Source organism: Bactrocera neohumeralis, chromosome 2 (genome assembly GCF_024586455.1).
Source record: "Bactrocera neohumeralis isolate Rockhampton chromosome 2, APGP_CSIRO_Bneo_wtdbg2-racon-allhic-juicebox.fasta_v2, whole genome shotgun sequence".
In the NCBI taxonomy this organism is placed as follows: domain Eukaryota; kingdom Metazoa; phylum Arthropoda; class Insecta; order Diptera; family Tephritidae; genus Bactrocera; species Bactrocera neohumeralis.
The window spans coordinates 45,455,758-45,473,327 of NC_065919.1; the positions used below are offsets into that span (position 1 = coordinate 45,455,758).

Below are 17,570 nucleotides of genomic sequence, written 5' to 3' on the forward strand. Positions count from 1 at the left end.
AATTTAAACATAGATGCAAAATCTGCTAAGCAAACAGTTTCTAACTGATCGGGCCGCTGCACATAACGGTCTAAAATACCAGCTACAAATATTTCAGTAGAATCTGAAGGAAGGTTCTGAAGTTCCGCCCTAGGTTTTACCATTCGCACACGTTCCTCCGGTCGTGAGGTATTTATAAATATTTCTCCATTACTAGCTTCCGAAAGATGAAGCCCAATGCAGCAATAAACAGCTTCTTGTGCAGATATTTCCGTGCCTGATATAAATTTATGGCCTATATGTTGAAGTTTTTGCTTTTTTGTATAATTTCCGGCATTTACTTCTGATATAGCTTCATTTAAGAGCCTAGAAATTCCTCTGTTCGATTTGTTAATATAATTAATTATATAGGAACAGCAAGCATATGCATCCAGTATATATTGGATATCCATATTAGCCTTATGGAGTTCCAAAATAAGAGGATTATAAGCATTTATAAAACGAGCTTGCATTTTTCTTTTCAGAAAAATTTTAGGTTTTGATAAGCTTGATCTCAGAGCTAGCAAATAGTCATCAAAAGACATGTGTATTCTATTATCGCTCAAGAAATTTTCAAAATTATCTAAGTTCGATATATCTTCTGTAGTCTGAGTTGAATTTAAAACATTTTGAATTCTAGAAAAGTTTTCCTTATGCCTTTCCAAATCTTGGGTTGTGTCTGGAAAAGGAAGCAATATTTGTGTGCAAGGCATTGGTGGATATGGTATACCAAAACGACAAAATTGTTGTCCTCTTATTTCTCTAGTACACGACCGACTGCAATTATGCTTTTGATAATCTAAATAATGTTCTAAGTGGCTTACTGAACCATCTGTTGAAACATAAGTGTCAATGAAATCAATGACTTCGGAGAATGTCTCAGGACTTTGAAGGTTGATCTTGGGAGCATTATTAAGCCAATACATGCCATGTATATGCGGGGAACCTCTCTGTTGAAACTCTACTCTCCAGTAATAGTTTTTTACAAAATGTGTTCCAAAAATGCCGGTATTATCTTTAAAAAGTTTAAGGATTTGCCGGTAGCGGTAATCAAAATATCTAGCACAAGTAACCGCATCTGAGAGGATTAAGCGGTATCTATCTTGGGTTGATAAAATGTTGGCTTCTTCTTGTGAAATATCTTTTGAATCAACAGTTTTCGACAGAATAACCAACAGCTCAACCCACTGAGATTCAGCAGCCGATAGAGTTATGAAAAAGGTTGGAAGCCCAAATTGGCGAATCATTGCAATTGCTTTTTTTTTTCAGCTTCCCAGTGAGCAGGAGAGGAGCTAACACATTTCAAAACTTTGTAACCGTCATCATGTTGAATCAAGTTTTGAACAAAGTTTTCGTTTAATACATTTTGAGCCGTAACACGGTTACGACCTGAAAACTTTCGAAGGCAAATGGATGTACTATTCTTAATTTGCAGTAGTTCTAATTTTTTATAGTCGTAGAACAACTTTGGAATGGTACACGCTCTGCGGTCAAAGCGGCGAATTTCGTTTCAGAGCATGTACCTTTCTGCCTAACGTATATTGTTCCAAATGACAATTCTTCCGAATTATTATCTTGAACTATGTCAATTGGCCTTCGCCCTTTCCCTGGCGCTATAACTAAACGGTTATATTCCATGTTTTCTATAGGAATATTGTCTAAAAGAGTCTCTTGACCACCTGGGTTCAGTTCTGCAGGTACGGGTGCTATGGGAATGTCTGAGTGATTATTATGGGAAGTCTGTCCCTCATAAAGAGATTGACCCAATCTATCATCTTCAGCAGATGCAACAAATGGAACAAATGGATCTTCTTGGTTAGTAAAGACTGAAATCCAATTCCCATTTATGTGTATATTATGCTGACGATACATAGGAGTATTCACTAAGAATCGCAAAGCTTCCATAACCTTCGCAGGCCGTATGGTATCAGTCATATAATCATGATTGTATTCCATACGTCTTCTTAAGTAAATTTGTATCACATGAGTTTGATCAAAAGTCCTCGGTAGAGATGTCACAACATTATTAACAGAAATAGGTATATTGACAACGGCACCTTTAATCGAACTTTGGCCTTGATATCCCAAAGGACGAATAGTCATAAAAGGCAATCGAGGCATTATTAGCCTTTCTTCAATAGGGGTTAAATTTTTTGAACAATCTGGTATATCCGGAAAGTCTAGACCATTTAACAAACATATTTTTGGTATGTTATTTTTGGCAATCCCATTTTTGTAAGTTAAGCAAAAATTGTAGTTTCCATCTTCAGAAGGAAACTTTTGCTTTAAAAAGAAAACAGATGTAGCATCTGGGTGAACTTGAGTTATAGTTTCGAAATTTAACTTGCGTACTTGATGTGGAAACCATAATCCCCCACAGCAAATACATATTTCGGTGGGACCTTTCTTTATATTTTCCAAATAAATGCTTCGAAAATCTCTTGAAATGCCACCATTTGCAAAAATATCAGAGACATTATTTTCTCTGTTTAATATATTTCGTTGGGACTGCCTTTCGTTTTGAATTTGCCTATTTGTTAAGTTTTCTCTATGAATACGGACCAGATTTTGTTGTTGACGTCTCTGATTTAAAATTTGTTCCCTTGCACCCCTCCTGATAAGCTGTCGTCGTTGCGTTTCTCTATAATGAGTTAGCCCGAAGAATCCTCCCTCCTTGTTTCAGGATTTCTTCTTGAACGTTCTCTTTGTATTTGATCACGTATGCGCTCTAAATGTCTATAGTTAGGATTTCTTCTAAGTTCTCGGTGTACTACGGTATTATGAGACTGCTCATTTGACCGAATAATAGGGTTTTGGCGTCGAATTCTATGTTGCCTTGAATTTCTACTTTGCTCAGCAGACCGAAGATCTGGGTTCTCCCGCCGGGACCTATGTTCTTGGGTATTCCTACTTTGCTCTTCAGAGCGAAATTGAGGATTTTGTCGCCAGGTTCTATGCTGATTGGTATCTATGATTTGTTCAGCTAACCTTATTTCGGGATTTTCCCGCCGAGACCTATGCTGAACAGTATTTATACTTTGCTCAGCAGACCGAAGATCTGGGTTCTCCCGCCGGGACCTATGTTCTCGGGTATTCCTACTTTGCTCTTCAGAGCGAAATTGAGGATTTTGTCGCCGGGTTCTATGCTGATTGGTATCTACGATTTGTTCAGCTAACCTTATTTCGGGATTTTCCCGCCGAGACCTATGCTGAACAGTATTTATACTTTGCTCAGCAGACCGAACCTCTTGATTTTGTCGCCTTGTCCTATGTTGAACTCTATTGGTACTTTGTTCTGACAGGCGGACTTCTGGATCTAATCTGCGATTAGCCTGGCTTTGAGTATTATGTGATTGCTCACTAGCTCTATATAATGAGTTAGCCCGAAGAATCTGCATACGTCTTCTATTTTCAAGTCGACTTTGTACAACAGATCTTTTATTTAATCTAAGCATAATTTCTTAAAATTCAATCTTACTAAAGAAAATAAATAATTTAATCTTAATCTATTAAAAAAATAAATAATTTAATCATAATCTATTAAAACAATATAATACTCTCCTTAGCAACTTGTTGCGAGAGTATAATTATCATATTAAAAAATGAGAAATATAGAAATTTCAGTTTTGTAGTTTTTATGTACTCACTAGAATCACATTACTTTTAATAACCTCTCCGCATAGGCATAACATTTTTTTTGCATAGGCGCAATGCATTCCTAAATAAACTATGAGCCTAATGGTATGCAACGAGTAGATCAAACAATTGTTTAGAGAGAAGCAAGCCGTGCCAAGTTGAAGCGATAAGTGGTTGTGAGACATATTCACACTCATTATTATTACAAGCAAGCCATGTGATTGTGAAAAGATAATATTTTTAGTGAGAAAAGATTAGTGGTGAACAAGGGGGGCGATTGATGAATTGGAGAGTATGATCATAAGCCAAGTTATTCCCACTGCAGAACACTGGTATGGACCGGTCGTATTCCCAGCCGCACATAATATGATGAAAAGGCGAGAAATTCGTGGAGTGTGATAGAGGAGAAGCCCTACTTATTGAATTGTGGCAAAATAAAATTAGTGCTCTTCGCGGACCAAGAAAAAATTGCCACATAATGGAGGAAATGGCAGTGGAGTTACAGCAACAAGGTGTGCATTTCACAGCGGGTGAAATAAAATCAAAAATTCACAATCTGTCGCAAAGATATAGGTAATTAAATAAAATTAAGGAAAAATAGAGTTATTACATAAATAACATGTTTTACAGGAAAGAGAAGACAGCAGTCTGGTCAACTACCGGTTCTCCTTCGCAGTGGCCATTTCATGAAATGAGCGCTGTACTGTCGCCGTACGTCAGCTACAACACCGAGGGCTTAGTGGAGGAAAGCTTTCAAAGTAAGAGACATTTGTTTTGCAATTGAGTATATTATTTATATTTACATACATATGCATATGTATATTTTTAAAAAGGTTCTAATAACTCCGAACCACTGTAAATTTCTGCGGAAACGGATGCGTCTTCTTCATTTGTTGCTGCATCTCCATTGCCATCATCGGTTTGCCTACCTTCGCCCTCCGCGATGCCGATATCGCCAACCGAGACTTCCTCATTGCCAATATCGCCTTCCGAGCCGAGTGATTCTGGAAATAAAAAATAAATCATTTCAAAGTCTAATATTAAAAAAATTTGAAAAAATTGAAAAACAGCTCGAGACTAGCCAAAAAATTATGAACCTGTCGAAAAATTAGTTAAAAACGAAACTAAAAAAGTCCAACTGAAGCAGCGTAGTTGAATATCTTCTCACGATGAATTTGATTTGGGCAAAATTGATACGGTTTCATCAGTTGTTCGCTAAATCGAAAACCCAAATCCCCAATTATAAATACTGGCACAATTACGCCTAAAATTTCTCGAGACATTTCGCTTAGTAAAGGACAATTATCCAATCCTTGCTTAAGTCACGACGTCTTATAAATTTGAGAGTCATTAGATCGCCCAGGACTCCCGATGTTTATGTAAGTAAAACGGTATCTGAAAATACATTATATACATTACTTATATACTTATATGTACATATATTGGGTTTCTAGACATTACTTAGCATTAACTGATGCCATTAAAACGGTGGAATACCACCCTTTATAATTGTAATAATCCACGGCTTCGTCAGATGATAGGTGAACCTTAATCTAGTATTCGTCTGTAAACAATTATTAGACCATTTGCACAAATTTAAGATTTTTTAACTAATATTTACCAATTGTTCCTAAGCATTGAGTGAATCCAAGTGCCTCGAAACCCGTCACCAATTCTGTTATGCTTTCTCTATTTAGTGGCAATATTTTGAAATAGGATGGTTGCAGTAGTCTCCAGATTTCGGTGCAAAATTCCAGCGAAATTTCACACCGAACATATTAGCGATACTCTGATACTCTGCAGATGAGCCTAAAACAAATATTGTTATAGCCATGCTCTTTTCTCGATCGAAATAGCTTTTCGGTAGTAAGTATCCATTTTTTTGTAGAGGGCGGAGAATGTCACACAATTTGATAAATGAACTTCGGTTCATACGAAAGTTTTCTTTAAAAAAGGCAGATCCATTTCGTTCGCAATCGAAAACACACATTGTCGGTCCGAACGACACAGATCCGGAAAATCTGTTTCCAGAGATTAAGGGAGTGAGTGTCTGTAGTCAGATGACTCGGTCGCAACGTAATATTAGAGATCACTGAAAAGTCTGGTTCCAGAGGATCCAAGACCAGCGGGAGTGAGTGTCTGTAGTCCAGAATGACTCCCAAGTATTTGTGAGGATCTCAATGGTCTCAACTTTCTTGAGTACCTTTCAAGGAATCCTTGAAACAATATGTGTTCAAAAAAGGAGCATCTCACACTTTGATATCATAAAATTACTTTTAAGTAGTTAAAGTAAGACTTATACTTTTACAAAAGATATATTACACATTTCAGGAGTCATCACAAGACTCGTACCACTGAAATCTCACCATCAAAAACTTTATAAATGGAAAACGGCAGAACGCAGAATCTGAGCGGAGAACGAGAGAACCGAGAACATTACAAGAATTTCGTACCTTTACGAATGTTCAGTCTGCAACCGGTTGGACAATTTACGAATTTCATTCAATTTGATGCCTTATCTTCTCAGAGATGTTCCCGGTGATTGTAGGATTGCCTAGAAAATTATTCAGATTTAGAAAGCAGCACGTCAACAAACGCTACAATATGTTCACAATCAGTAGCTTTGGAAAAATGTTTACCAATTATATTCAAATATACCTAAATTCATATTATCTTAACGTACAAAACCTCACTTATTGACTTTATTTTCATTTCCACTTCGAAATTTATTCAAAATGCACAGAAGCTACACAGAAACTTTAGTAAATGTGATTATTAATAGGGGCTGCCACATGTGGATATCCTTAAGTGGTTTAGTTACGTGTTTGCTTAAGCAACTTCTATACCGCTTAACCAATAAATTATTGCATAACCTTTTCAACTCAACGGCAGCGAAAACTTAAGCTTGCAGCTGTTGTTTTAGTGCAGTTGCAACCTCTCTGGTAGAGCATGAAACGTTGCCGCTACGAGATGTTTTTGTAAAAAAAAACATTAAAATACACGTAACTGTTTATGGAGGACATGAGTATAGGTTCTCGTGTGAGCTGAAACTCCACCTGAAGAGCTGAAACTGACAGGCAAAAGCACGAAAACGCGCATAGCTTGATAAGAGGCAGGGTCGCTTGGCTTGTTGACTGCCTATCTGCCGACAGAGACAACTAGCGCAGTTGGGAACTGCCGCTTTTGGCTGCATCACAGCGAATAAATTATGCAGCGTTGAAAAAATTAAGCACTTCAGCGGAATGCTGGCTGCTAAGTCGATTGCCACCAGGTGGCAGGTTGTCATCAAAGACGCCACTTACCCCCTTCTTTATTCAATTATCTGCTCCGCTTGACTTTCCTATATAACTACTGTGCCCGAATTCTGACTGGCATCGGAAATGCACAGCAAAATGCGCACTCGCCAGCAGCAGCCACATCCTTGTGGCATGTGGCATACACTAAAGCGTTGTCATGCACGCGTGCACATACACACTGGCACACAAACACTGAGTTCGCACGCGTGTGACCCGCGCTTGACAGCTTCTTGATGTTGCCAGTCCGCGACAGCTGTTGCTTTGATGGCTTTTAATGCTGCCACACAACACACGCTTGCATATGGATGGCGGGGCAACACACATGCTGCACATGCTTTTGGGCTGCTGCCAAGCGTCTCATGAAAATCTCATGGCGTAAACGTCAACTCGGTTAAAATGTCGTTTATTAGCGTCGCAGCTCGGCTCAAAGACAACGTCTAAATGCTGTTATGGCAGTTGAGTCACGCTCTCCTTGGTTAATTTGGCATCTAAAATACGTCGCTGAAGTGTTAAGAGTTATTTATTGGTGCCGCGTGGCAACTGGAACGCGAGAGTTTGTAAGATTTTATTGTTTCTTTACAAATTCAATGCATAGACACTTTAAGACCACGGACGTTCCGTATTACGGAAGTGAGTTCCAAGTAAAGCGATGACATCATACAAAGTTCCTTTTTTTAACTTCTACCTTTAGTTGGTATCGTACTGAAAACATTGAGTGCAACAGTTAAGTTTACAAAAGACTGGGCCATGATTTCAAAATTTAGTATTATTCTTTATACGCTGACCCGTTCTTCCTCTTCTTATTTGGCACTACAACCGTGGGTCGGTCTGAGCCAAAAGCACAAAACTCCGCCAATTGCCTCTATCCTTTGCGTGGTCATGTCAATTGTATATCCCAAATGCAGTCAGATAGTTATACAATTGGTCCTCCTATTGGATGTTGGGTATCTTTGCTTCCATTGTCCAGCGATAGGTCTCAAATCGAATTAACTTTTCGCTGGAGCAACACCTCCCATGTGAACGATATGACATAACGAGCACAGTATTTGTATTGTAATGTGATTAACTATATCCATGTCGCCGTAGAGCTAATTCCATCTTCTTCGATAATCATCGATCACACGGACGGTGTGCGGAGAAAGTTTCTCGAATGCTCGAAGTGCTTTCTCATCTCACATTGTCATCGTCCCTTTTGTGGGCCGTAACATAGGTCCGAAATGATGTAAGACTTATTGAGCGCAATTTTTTTTCGTCGAAAAATCTGCTTCTCTATTTCCCACTGATCCCAAAGTTACTGTTGTTGGCAAGAGTTATTCTACGCTTCATCAAAACATTGGAGAAAAATAAAGTTGTGCCTCCAGTATGCAGATGGATAGAGGCTGTACTGCATGCTGGGATAGCTGAAACCACAGTGGTTGCAGAGCAAGATTCGTCTTGGAACTATTGTGGGCTGCTCATAGGGTGGATTTCTATCACAGTTACTATGGAGTCTATTAGTAGATGAGCTCTTGAGTTGCTCGCAAACAATGAGATTTGGTGTCAAGGGTACGACGATGACATTGTCATAATGGCACGGAGTAAATTTGAGAACACTCTCTTCGACATAGTTCAAAGGGGCTTAAGTCTAGCAAAGGGATGGTACAATACGGTAGTGTTAAATATCAACCCGTCAGAAACAACCGTCGTCCCTTTTTCAAAGCGGAGATCTCTTCTGGGCTTGAGGCCTCTAACACTTGCTGCCAGGGGGTTGGAGGTATCTAAAGAGGTTAAATTCCTAGGCCTGACATTAGACTCAACCTTACGGTGAAATAGGCACGTGAAATTAACACGGTCCAAAGCCATCAAGGCATTCTTGATATGTCAATTATGGAGCGGTTGCTTGGACTTCGAAGGCAACTCAGTCTTCGGTAGGTCCTCAACTATCAAATCTACATAGACTCGCCTGCCTCTACGTCTCAGGGGCAATGCGCACTTGACCAAACGCAGCACTTAAAGTCTGGCTGGGAGCTCTCACCACTGCATCTAGTGTTCATTCAGGCAACAAAACATACCATGCTTCTCATTGTAGCAGCGGGTTTTGTCAAAGGGAAGATAATGTCGTCTCAATAAATGAAGGCTTTAGGGGAAGACACATCACTGGCCCTTATTCCAAGAGGCGGCGTTACGAAGAGGGCAAACTTTACAAAGAAGTTTAGAATTACTCTCGGCGGTAAGGCGGAGTGAAGTGATTCCACGCTCGACCAACTACCGAGGAGTAGCACTATCCATTGTTAAACTAACGAATCGAAAACACCTGAAGACATTGGAGCAGGCACTGCATATCAAACTATCCATAACAATGAGACGTTTTACGACCATTTTTTAAGCATAAGTAAATGTATAAAAATCAATTTCCATCGCGATTATCGCAACCAGCGTATCGGTATACTCAGCGATATTCAAGCGGCACTAAAATCGCTATTAGTAGAGAATTGTATAGGAATGCTGAACCGCCTATCACAACCTTGCAAGTTTTAGAGATATGATCAACCTCTTCGGAGACAAATACCGTCTCCTTGTCGCGCTCTATACAGAGCACTGCAGACTCAGGAAGCACTTGGCACATTGGCATAGTCTCTTGAGCAAACTGCAGGTTTTGCGACATAGAAAAGGATATATTTTGAGCATCCTCAGAAAAGTACGCTTTTCTTTTGGAAGATTGGAGATTTATGGCTTTCGCGCTAACCTCAAAAGTTTTGTACGACTTCTCCTTCATTCTTTGAATAATTTATCGCAGTTTTAAAGTCTTCGGTAGGTAATCAAATCGTCTTCGTATCACCCTCTCTAAAAAAGTAAAGCTGCCAGACGGGAAGAACATCATTTGACGACTTCCAACTTACCAACCAACATTGTCTTTCTAACTACTAAGTCTAAAAGGGTTTTCCAAATGTGAATTGTACAGTCGTTAATATCGAGCTTACTTTACATTTCTTCTTCGCTGAGAAGGTTTTTCACAATTGCCCTAAAGTCTTGGACTCTTACAATCTAGCCCATGCTCCTTTCTTCTCGTTGCTGTTTATTCCAACTGGATTTCTGGTGTGTGGTGACAAGATCCAATATGATACCGTACTAACTCTGAAGCTGAGCCCGAGCCTGATTTCTTAATACACAGTAATAATCAATACCTAGACTAAACTGGTAATCGAAATTACAAAAAAGTTTAGGACCACGAAATATGTATGCTAAGACACTGATACAAAAGCATGGACACCCAATCTAACTACGGGGGTACACAAACTACCTGGAAGTTACCTTTGTCTTTTGGTCCTAAGTTGGATTTTTGAAAGATTATCGCATTTGTTTGAAGTTATTTGAAGACTAACTATTTTCAGCTTTCATACCAATGCCTTAATTTAATACTCGTGCATACCTCTATATATTTTATATATACATATACATTTTTTTCCGAAGCAATTATAGTTTAATTGCCTTTTCATGTTGCCACAATATGTTTAATGCATTCCGTTTTTTAATAGCATACACCTGTGAGCAGTGGCGTAGTCACGGTGACAATGAAGGGTATGCTTTTAGACGGCATATTTTTCAAATAATACAAAGTAAGCGCGTTCTTCTACATAATATTTCAACTTGTAATAAGAATTTACTTATTTTACATGTATTTTCACACCTATTAAATTGTTAACAGGAAACCATCAGGATTATGTAACTTAGTAAACCATGGATGCTCAGTTGGAACGGTGGAAGTGGAGAATTCTGTAAGAAGCTATCCACCAACTAAAGCTTCTAAACCACTTTAGGATATTTTAAACAAAGATGGCAAGTCATGGTAGCAGTAGATATACATATGTACGAGTACATTGGTCTGCCGTGTAGCTTCGTGTAGAAGCGATTAATATACTGATTGTAAGCTGGCGGTCTGTGTCCTCAAGACCAGCCAAGGAGTATTTGGCCATATTTTCAAGCCACTTCATGATAAGACTTGTATGGGACCATAACAGAGATGCTGGAAACTGTAAAACTGTAAAACCGATGAGCTTGGATGAGGGTTTATTCTTGCCACAGAATTGGAACGAATCAAAGCTTCGCTGCCCTCTTGAATTCTAGGCCTAGGCTAATGAACTTCCAGTGAGCTCATTAGGCATTGGTCAACAAACAGCATGATATACTTTGGATATAAGTAAAATACAAGAGTTCATTGAACTATTTGTCCTCAGCAAGGTTAATCATTTTTTGGCATAAAAGTTTTGCTATATTTTTCCAATATGGCGTCTACAGGTCGAGAAGAATGGGCGGGGCAAGTGCAAACCAAATGCTTATTACCGTAAGCATCATCAATTCTTCCAACAGTGCGCCAAGACTTTGAATCGGGCTTAACAAAGAACTGCAAAACCAAAAAAAAACTATTAGCATCGGAAAAAAGAATAACAAACTAGTTTTCTTACCGCTGGGAAGCCAGCCAGTTCGCGGGTATATGGTCTGTTCCACTTGTCCGATATAACCTGTGCTTGTATGAGTTTTGCTATTTTCAATGAATTCATGACCATGCCCATGCGTCTCTCCTAGATCTCGGTAATCTCCTTACGTATTGAAATCATCGCATCACAGAAGCGATCCAACTCTTATTTGTCCTCAGACTCTGTTGATTGAATCATTAAAGTGCCTGCCACAGGCCACGAGATAGTGGGCGTATGGAAGACACAGTCCATTAAACGTTTCACAATGTCTACCGTCTCAATATTGGCAGACTTCTTAGGATCGAGCAAATCGAGAATAAACTCGTGTGCCACAAATTGACTCTTCAATGATTTATGTAAGGTTTTACAGTGATTTTCCAAACGCTTGGATATATAGTTCGCGTTAAGAATGGCTGCTTGGCTTACACGTTTAAGTCCACGGCTACCCATAGGCTTGATATAAGACCAGGAAATTGGCAGAATTGCAAAGGAGCCGAATGGTGCTGCCGAAACTACATCCAAAATTTCCCGCTCACATTCTAAGGCCCATACCAGGTCCATCACCACCATGTGATATACAGAAAGTCTTTTGTAGATTCAAGTGAGACGCCATAGATCCACCTGTGCATTCATATTAGCGCCGTCCAAGTATACCTGTCTACCATGTTTGTGGATCAGATCGCACATATCAGCAACAGTCTCCTCGAATACACACATTGTGGATTGATAGGTGACCATCAAACAGGATAAATCGTTATTGTGCCTTGCTGCTTTGTCGCGTAAATGTGCGATATCGATGCTGCCATCGGAGAGAATAAGTATAGGTTCAACTTTCATACCAGCCATTTGTGCAGACGCGGGATTGCTGCCATGCGCCGAGATGGGAATTAAGCAGGCTTGACATCGAAGAGAATTTCTGTTTCAACAGCGCAAGCAAGATCACCTTGGCGGCGGTTAGCCCCGCTACCTATATCTAGTAAGCATTTATAACAATATTTACCTTCCCTCTTTCGAACAACGCCTCTGTCTTGCAGATTTTCATAAACATAACCATATATACATATATATTCATATATATATATGTCGATACACACTTTTATATTTTGATATGAATGAATATTCATAATAACAAGTGCTTACATGCATATTGTGTATGTCTGTGTATGTGTTCGCTTATGGAAAATTCTATTGGACTTTTCAATCAATTGATTACATGCAGAGCAACGCCTGAAACCCCACAGCAATACAACTCAATTGTTTGGTTAACTCGATGCAAAAAATATTTTATGTTTAAAAATATACATACACAAGTGTACACATGTATACATTTGTGTACATATGTATGTACTTTGCACGGCGTGCGCTCAAAGATACTTTGTATGACGGTGTAAATGTTCTTATTGCTCACACTCAAATGATTTGTATTTTGCATTTTGTTTGCAACACTTGCAAATTATATTGTTTTCAATTTGTTTCGCCTGCAGGCGATACATGTGGCATGCAACAGTGTAAATGCATATACCTACATACGTACTTAATAGTGCTGTATAACACCAAAGCAATTTTATTTTTACAAACGACTTACGGCTGTGCAAGAGTACATACATACATATCATATGTTTGTTAGTATTGAAATAAAACAACTTAATTCTTTTTTCTTTTAAATTTAAAGAGCAATTAAGAATTATTCCATTTCTTGATTACTAATATTTCAGGTTAGAAATCTTGGTGGTACTGGTAAAATCCAAAATTATAGATTTTCGAATGCGATCTCATAATTTTTAATTGTATTTTCACTTGAACAACATTGTAATAAAGTCCATTGTTTGTCCGAGAGGCATAGGATTTCTAGCATCACCTGTGAGAGAAAGGAGGTTTGAAAAAGTGGGCGTTGCCCCGCTCTCTAATAAGTTTAATGTACATATCTCCTCAACCACCTAAGCTAGAACAAACAAATTCACAAGGTGAAACTACAATATTATAAGAACTCCTATCGGCACTGTAAAAATGGGTGAAATCAGAATATAACCTCGTCCACTCCACATTTAATGGTACTGTTCAAAACTACTAAAAATGCGAATAAATAAATTACTCAATACGACAGTGACATACAATTTTGGTGGTATGAGAAGACTTAACAGGATCCGGAAGCCCAAAAAAGTGGACGATGGGGGTGGCACGCCCACGATTAGATAAAATCACATATCCCGGGACTCGCCCGAGCTATTTCAACCACATTTGGTACGTGACATTCTTCTAACAATCCTACATTATAGTGAAGAAAGTTGGCGAAATCGGCCTACAAACAAGCCAACATCCCATGTAACACAATTTTAAATTACATTTACTACAACTTTGCACTGATATTTCCTTTAAAGTATGCTACCATATGACCAAAAATTTCCGTAACACAACAAAAATTGTCCCGCCTAGGTAACGAATTTGTGGACTCCAGTATTTATAGCTGTCTTTTACCGCAAATATCGGTCAATGTGTGAGATATATAATTGAAATTCAGGCATAATTCTTTCCTGAAAATGGTAAGTCTGTGTGGCAAAAATGGGTTGAATCAGGTCAATACCTCCGTTAACTTCCATATACCTTAAACAAAGATTTTCGAACTCCGTCCGTTTCTTTGACCTCAATATACCCCATAAAAAGATTTACGTGTTTCTACTCGTATTTAAACTGTTGAGATTGTTCAAAATATGTGATATTTCTGTGAAATGGACAAGTTCTCTTTTTATTTGGTTTAGCGCTGAATTAGAATGGAATTGGTCTATACCTTGGTCTAAACCTCATATCGCTAATATAAAGATTTTCGATAATCTGATTGACATGTTTCACATTAACTCAATATATTAAATTTAGCCTCCTCATTCGAGTTAATATCACAGGTATCGCATTTGAAAATATTTTTAATAAAATTTTAGCTGACACCAACTAAAATACAGCAATAAAACTAAGTTTAATGGTTTCGCAACATATTTAATATAAAGTTTTATGCAGGAATTTCTCGAGCTTATAAATAAAGTCATATATAGCTGTGAGTGTAATATTCCCTTAAAAATGCATATTTGCTGAATTTTCATTTGGATTTCTTTTCGCCAAATTTGGGTACTATGCGTAACGAACAGCGTGAGATGTTCCGTCATGATATTTTCTTAAAGCCAAGGGAAATGGAGCGCAGGAATGATAGAGTATTGTTGGAGACTTAAAAAAGATCCTCCATAAGCTAAATTTTCACGAGAATCATAAGTATTTTTTCTATATTATGCAATTATTTCTCTAAACATAGCTGATGTTCGCATTTTTTTAAGAAAATATATGTTTTGATTTCACAAGAAAGTCTGACGTGTAAAATTATCAAGCCGGTAAGGTCATTGCATGTTGGGTAACTATGGGATTGCGCCATTGATAGAGGCATAAGTATTATTTAACGATTCGAAAATAAGACACCAAAAAGCATTGTTAAGAGTCCCTGGCACATCAATAAATACAGTCGCCGAATAAATAATATTTATGGCAGATTCTCACTAAAAAGGCTTAATGAACATAAATAAATTGGATGCCCAATTTAGTGGGAAACATTCACCACTTAATTATACCCTGAAAAGGGTATATTACGTTTGTCACGAAGTTTGTAACACGCAGAAAGAATCGTCGGAGACCCTATAAAGTATATATATAAATAATCAGTATGTCGAGCTGAGTCGATTTAGCCATGTCCGTCTGTCGGTCCGTCTGTCTGTCTGTTTATGTACGAACTAGTCCCTCAGATATCGTTTTGAAATTTTGCAACCTCATTTTCTCTTCAAGAAGCTGCTCATTTGTCGGAACGGCCGATAACGGACCACTATAACATAAAGCTGTCATACAAACTGAACGATCGGAATCAAATACTAGTATGGAAAACTTTCACATTTGACAAGATATATTCACGAAATTTGGTATATATTATTTTCTAAGGCAACAATGTAATCTCCGAAGAAGTTGATCTGATCGGTTAACTATAGCATATAGCTTCCATACAAACTGAACACATAGTTACTAACAGAAATGCACCTGTAAAGGGTATTTAGCTTCGGTGCAACCAAAGTTAATGGTTTTTCTTGTTTTTAGTTTAAACCCACCCATTAATTATGGAAAAAAAACACATTATTTGATTATTAACTATTAAACACTTAAAGAGTTGACTTTATTGAATTTTAATGAAAAGAAGTTGCAAAGTTGTAAAAAATAATTGCGCAAGGTAACGGCGACCATATCGCTGAGAATTTAATTGTATCTCCGTAGCGCACAGGATCGATCGAAGTAGAGTAACGTAGGTGTCGAATGTTAAGAGTTCAAATTGTGTGTAACGAAATGCCTCTGCCATCCCGATGACCATCCCTCATTACCTATTTCCCAAGGAACTTGAGGCCCGCAAATTGTGAAAGTAAGATTTTCAATTATGTATCTGACCTTTTGGTTCTTTGCTTACAGTTTAAACATCCGAACCATTGATTTTGTTTCAGCTATTACAGATATCTCTTTAAATAAAAATATGAGACAATTTCTTAAACGGACCTTAACTCAGCGGGGAGACTCGCACTTGGCAAGAGATCACTAAAACTTTTCTTTCAAAATCTTTTCTTTTAAGGAATCGTTTTCTGATAAAATAAACTTGATTTATTCTAACTCGTCCTTCACTCTTCTCAAGATATAAACTTTATAAAAAAATTAAACCAAAAAATATTTGATGAAATTAAACGAGTTGAGAATATACCTATATTTTACGCCTTCAATTTTTAAAGTCCAACAAAAGAGTAACAAGAAGGACGTCCTGAACCAACACGGAAACTTTTAATTAACTTCTCACATGGGCTTAACTTGCGCACCTAATTACACCTATAAGACACGCCAGCGCCAAGCGAGCGAGCAGCAACACCACACGGCCAGTGAAAATATCTGAAAAAAACTCCCGCAACCGTGACTGCAGGCGAATTTGTTTTTGTTTTGCTGAAACGATTCTGCTGGCAGGTGTTGACAGCGGCAGCTTTAGCGGCATAAAATGCCAAAGATAAACAGTGGAACACAGACGCGACCGTTGCAACGGAGCTACGCAAGACGAGCGAACAATGAGAGCCTGAAGAAGAAGCTGACACTACTTGCATTGCATAGAACAAGTAGTGGTGAGGCATTAAGGTGGCAAAATCGTGGCGTAGTTGAAGCCACTTCTGCATACTGTCAACAAACGACAACAACAACAAATTCCATTCCGTGACAAAATGGATGCGCGTGTATAAATAGGAGGAAAACACAACCCCACTAACCAAACTGGGTGACTTCATTTAAATTTCTGCCACACCGAGCAAAAAAAGCCACGTTTTGGGCTGTTAGCATGGCCATAATATTTCAGCGGAAATATGATATTCTTCTTTTTATACATTTGACAAAAACTTACTTTGTTATTATTTTAGACAAATTAAGGTTAAGAGGCTGATTTAGATTCATTTGCTATTTTCTGATCTTCTTGCTCGAATACTAGTTTTAACTATATACCCGGAAATTTTGAACGGAACGAAGTGGAAACTTCTTTGAGTTTTTAAAATCATTGAAACCTATTGTAATAAAATAAAATTATATTAAATACAAAGTGCTTTCCAAAGTAAACAGGACTTTTAGAATCTAGCGCCCCTTGATGGCGCCATCTATACGTCGACTGATGCGTTAGAATCTGCTATCTTTATCGATTCTCCATTTCATGACATTTCACTGATTGAAAGTGAAGTTATTGCGTTTTAAGCGTCAGTATATTTGTGTTATCGGTGCGAAAATGAGTTTCGAACAAAGAGCCAACATAAAATTTTGTTTTAAAATTGGAAAAACTTTTACGGAAACCTTTCAGTTGATGAAACAAGTTTATGGCGATGATTGCCTATCCCGTAGCAGAGTGCACGAGTGGTTTCAACGTGTTCAAAGTGGTCGTGATGACGATCAACATGTGGGCCAATCCAAATTCGTGATCACCGGAAATTCCATCGAAACTGTTCGTGAATTCATCAAAAATCAACCGAAATCATCAATGAAATTCATGGAAATGGAATTGAACATCTCCGAATCATCGATTTATCGCATTTTGACCGAACATTTGGGCTTACGAAAGGTGTGTACACGGTTTGTT

The 17,570-nt window shown here is 38.1% G+C and overlaps 1 pseudogene; it reads right to left on the minus strand.

The window, feature by feature from the left end:
* Nucleotides 1-4,479: 4,479 nt before the first annotated feature.
* On the minus strand, nucleotides 4,480-12,836 carry LOC126759658 (glycine dehydrogenase (decarboxylating), mitochondrial-like; annotated as a pseudogene).
* Between the last annotated feature and the right edge of the window lie 4,734 nt (nucleotides 12,837-17,570).